Consider the following 5,264-nt stretch of genomic DNA (forward strand, 5'->3'; position numbering starts at 1 on the left):
ATTTTTTGGTAGGGCTGGGGGCGGGGGGTGCTTGGTTTTTGGAAATTAAATTTAAATTTAACTTTATAATTTAAACATCAAATTTTTTGCTTTTTTTATAAATATCCTGGCTGAAAATAATCTATTGAAAAACAATAGTTCCTTAAATTGGGGGTACTGCAGTTCCAGTTCTCTCCCTTCGGACACCACCCCTGCTATAAGGTAACTTGAAATACTAGGTATGTCAATTACGCTTGTTTGGACTGATGTGTGTTTTCCATCATGCGTTTGACTTTTTTTTCACTGTTGATGGAGCGTAAAGCCACAGCGGTATATTACTTAATTAATCGATTGATTAAAACACAAGATCGATTATAATGGATCTTAATAACTTAGACTCCAATTATTTCAGTTTTTAACACTAAAAATACCTTAAAAATAATAGCTTCTAGAAATAAATTGTCTATTTTTCGTAAACATAAATTAGTTCAGAACATGCGATTAAAATAAATACTAGTAAGTATATTAAAATTGAAATTAAATTATAAAATGATTAATAACCACTCTGATATAAGGATCCGCATCACCCGATCTTTCTCCTTTCTAAGAGCTCATGTTTTTGCCATTTGTAGGATATCCCAATTAACCCAACTTCTAATCATCTCTTCGACTTCATATTCAAGGGATCTCATCTCCTTTAATGGAAGGATCCTTTATTGTGAAAATACAAAAATACATCAATTCCTCCAGATCTTCAACGGAATCGTCGTCCATTTCTATAATAAAAACTAACGAGTTCCATGAAAATACTTCTATTGGAATATCTAAATACCATTGCAATTCCCAATTCCAGTTGGGAATCTTCTTGAAAATAACGTAATTTCATGCTACCATATTGGAATAATACTCCCATGAAGATCCTAGATCTCCAAAAAAATAAATAAATTACTGATAATTAGTAAATGTTCGTCATAAGAGAAGTATACAACGACTCTGTAGAATATTTGGAGGAATGTATCCAAAGTTGTGCCCTATCGGTCTAGCGATTCAAGCAGTTCCGATTCAAGGCTCCCGTCACAGACAAATTATTAGCCGAGACCCCCTTTATACAAAACTATGTATGTGTAGACCGAAAGCAATCCTCAATTCTCGATCTTCCTGCAACCTCCCCCCCCCTCCCATAGACTTCCCACACGGCCTTCACTTTGAAAACCATTGTATTAAGCGACCTTGGTTTTCGGGGCCCTGAGGGAAATTTGGGGCAGTACGCAGAATGAGTATAGGGTAGCTGCGGCCCTGGTTGTATCAAATATCATTTCCTGGAACCGATTTTACAAGGAGCACCCCTTGTTCCAAGTGCATATTATCAGACTGAGCCTGTAAAAAAAGAACCGAGGCCGAAGAACAGAGCCGAGATCAATCAAGCAGAACCGAGACCGAAACCGTTGAAATGAAAGAACTGAGACCGGGGGCCCATAAAACCACTGAACCTGAACTGGACACAACCTTGAATGTATCTATTCTTTAACAAAGAGACAATGATTGATCCCCTCCCAGATATGGAGGGGATCTGCACCTAGAATCGGAATTCTGAATTCTAATAGGTCTTGTCTTCGCATACGTACAAATGGGGTTCCTACCATTCTTTCATTTTTGTTCTATATAGATTGCCAACTCATTACTTTATGGCTTTTGAGCGTTGAGTAAGATAGCAGGTGATGAGTAGTAAATTGATTTTTACAATTTCATTGTGAGTCATGCTTTTTAAGTACATACAGGGAGCCATACTCCATAGTATTAACTCTTTCAAGGCTTTAACTCGAATGAAAGAATGGAAAGTACAGATGTGGCCAAACATGGTGAATCATTTTTTTATTACCATTTGAGTCATGTACAAAAATAGTTGAAATATTACATACTAGCGGCTGTACCCGGCATTGCCCGCAGTAATTAGGCATCGTCTAAGGGAAAAAATTTGCTAAAATAATGTATAAGATAACTTCCCCAGAAAGCATCATTGTTACTCTCCTTTTTTTCATGATTACACTCACACGTAGCTACTCATCAATTCATATGTATTCTGTCCTTAAAAATGAAAAAAAATAATAACAAGAGTTTGTGAGAAATAAAATAATGATATGTTGGGATGACTGATGAGTAGTGTTGGATCAGTTTAAAAAAACTAAAATATCCTTCGATACTTATGTACTTCAATTGAATTCAAAATCCATTGGGAATCATGGGTATCTTTCATTCATTATTCAATAGAATGCCAATCAGGGTGACACATTTTAGAAGGGTATTTATATAACATTTTATTTTCCGATCCGATATTTTACAAATGATTAGACGTCTCCATATCCCTGAAACATTTGTTACCATAAATTGTTTTTATACTTTATATCTATTTTATATGATGCCTTGCTTTATTTATTTTCGTCTGGTCTTTTTATATATATTTTTTTATTTTAACGATATTTTTTTGGTATAATAAATACATTAACTAAGATAAAATATAGAAATGAATAGAAAGATATCAATGATCAAGCATCTTCAAATGCTGATGATAAATGTTTTTCTAAATTTTCTACTATTAGAAATACATCATGTAAATTATTTTCTTGGGCAAAATAGGGATCATTTTCATCATTCTTATTCTGAGATTTAAGGTAACGCTTCATTGTAGTGTGGGAAGGCCAGGATAAATTAGATTTTGAACAAATATATTCTTCTAATTTGGACTGCGTTGAAGGGCAGTAAGAGTCAAACGGCATTTGTTAGGGATTCCATTGAATGTAATTTGGTTAAAAGACGCTTTTGCAGAGTCAAAAAATTGAAATTTTATAAATTATGAAAATATACTGGGAGTTCCACAATTTCCAATCCAGTTGTAGACTAAAGGAAGCAGCAAAAATCTCTCTAGAAAAACACGATTCCAATATGTTTGAAAAGGCTCAGCACTTTTTGTCGAAGCATTTATCTATTTGCAATGCATAACGCGGTTGTAATACATGCATTGAAAGCCAATTAGTACTTGGTTCCTCAGGAATAAATTCTGAGCCTTTTTTAAGTGGTAAACAGTCAACTAAATCATTATTAATGACATTGTTTGAGCAGACTTCAGAGAGAGAGCTTCAGATGCCGCGATTTTTTTTTTCCCCCTCCAGTTCAGGATTGATAGTTTTTCCAGATTCACTCAGATGAAAACCATAACTGTCATGGGGTAGAATTATACCAGATAAGTCATGATAATTTAGTCATCCTCCTTTCTACTGGGTTAAAAGCGGAGATTCCAGCAGCATTGACTCCATGTATCAAAGCATCCAGCTTTAGCTCTTTGAACAAACTGACACAACAATATTATGGCTTTACATTCCTTGGAGCCTCATAGAAAACATTTATTGGCAAATATAAGATCTGATACTATAAGATAATTGATCTAAGTGATCATATTAGGTAAATAAATAGTCACCATATGTTGGTTTAATTATATTTGGTAACGTCTAATTTGAGAAAAAGACTCCTTCAAAAAATATTATTCAGAATCACTTCTTTTTTTTTGTTGACAATTTGTGATTCTGAGACATAATGTCAACGGAAATAAAGATAATTTATTAGGTACAAGTTTCGACTTACATCGTGAGTCCCATCAGTTTCAACAACCAATATAGAAGTCAAAAGCATGCGTAAAGGTAGTTGAGGAATCATGTTTTTCACTTCTGACTCTAATAAAGTTTTTTCTCGAATAGGTCACTTTTCCATCTTCGAAGACCTTATACTAAGCATAAACCGATGGAATTAGTTTATTTCTTGTACCAACTCCAATTTTATCATCTGGGAGTATGGCTTTATATTTAAGACTCATTAAAATCGGAGCCTGGATAGTTGCTGCTGCAATTCCTAATGGTACTCTAGCTTTATCATCGTTAGAAAATAATTAATAGCATCAGGTCCAAATAGTGGATCAAGGTCCTTCATATCATCAGTGAAAGATTTTGCGAACATTCTATCAGTATTGCTCTTCCTCAAGCTGTTGTCAGGTCTATAATAATAATAATAATGATAAGTCGAGTTATTTGAAAAAATGGTATGAAGTTTGAATGATAGTTCTAATGCTGAGTGTCTCAATTCTAAAAAAAAATAAATTATTTTACTTAATTAATGAATATAATTCATTGTATAATAATAATATATTGTAGTCTTTTAAATTTTTTTTTCTTTTTTTCATTTTCAAAGTATAGCTCTTTCATTTTTTTTTTTTTCATTGATCATCAATAATCCTGAGTTTCTTAATGGTTTAAGATTATAAATTTGTTCATTCATCCGATGTATTTCCGATTTCAAATTTTCTTGAGGAGGGTGCCTCTTTTAAAAATACTACAATTAGGCTTGATATCCATTACCTCGTCAGATCGTTGGACAGATTTCAATTCTATATTTTTATCTTCTTAAACACTTGGTCTAGACAACAATGAGGAATTAGTACGAAATTAAGACCAAAAATTCATTTTCTTTGCCTTGATACAAGCAGATTGAATTTGAAACTCAGACATTTTCTCTACCACCATTTCAAGATCATGGTTGACTTCGTTCCACAACGACTGAGCACCTTCAAATTATGCTTTCTTACTTTGGCCCGGATGGGCGTGTCTAGAGGCTTCGCAAAATTTATTATATTTTTCATATTTGTCGTCTCTCTTATTCATGATGGCTTCATAGATTCTTTTGATGGCTTGTAAACAAAATAAATTGATATATCATGTACTTTTATGTTTTATACTTTTATAAAACTATGTAGTTTTAATACGGTCGAAAAATAGTTGATAAGTTATAAATTATGACTAGCCAGGCGTTTTTAACGCACGCACTCTACCATTAATTATTTCTATAATTCTAATACGACATCGTTCTTTTTCAAATCCCCCCTCCGTCCCCTATTCGACAAAAATCTTCTATTAATGTACCCCTCCCTCCCCCTACCTGCCGACGTAGTTTATGGATGGCCCCCTAGTTAAAAACGTATTATTAAGGCAACAATCCTCAATTAATACGTTAAGGGAAAGGCAACAAAGTCAATCCAGTGTAGTAACATGATGAAAATTTCCGTATACTAGTTTCTGAGGACTTATCATCTTAAATCTGAACTTACTGAAAGATTCTAATAACCGCTTCCTAATTTTTGGAGAAATAAATGATACTGAGAGGATCCTCACCACCACAAAAAAAAAAACCTACACTAGCCTTTATTCCCCTCATTTGGTTCCCTGCGAGCTACAAGCCGTAAT

The sequence above is a fragment of the Lepeophtheirus salmonis genome, chromosome 5, assembly GCF_016086655.4.
Source record: "Lepeophtheirus salmonis chromosome 5, UVic_Lsal_1.4, whole genome shotgun sequence".
NCBI classification, from domain to species: domain Eukaryota; kingdom Metazoa; phylum Arthropoda; class Copepoda; order Siphonostomatoida; family Caligidae; genus Lepeophtheirus; species Lepeophtheirus salmonis.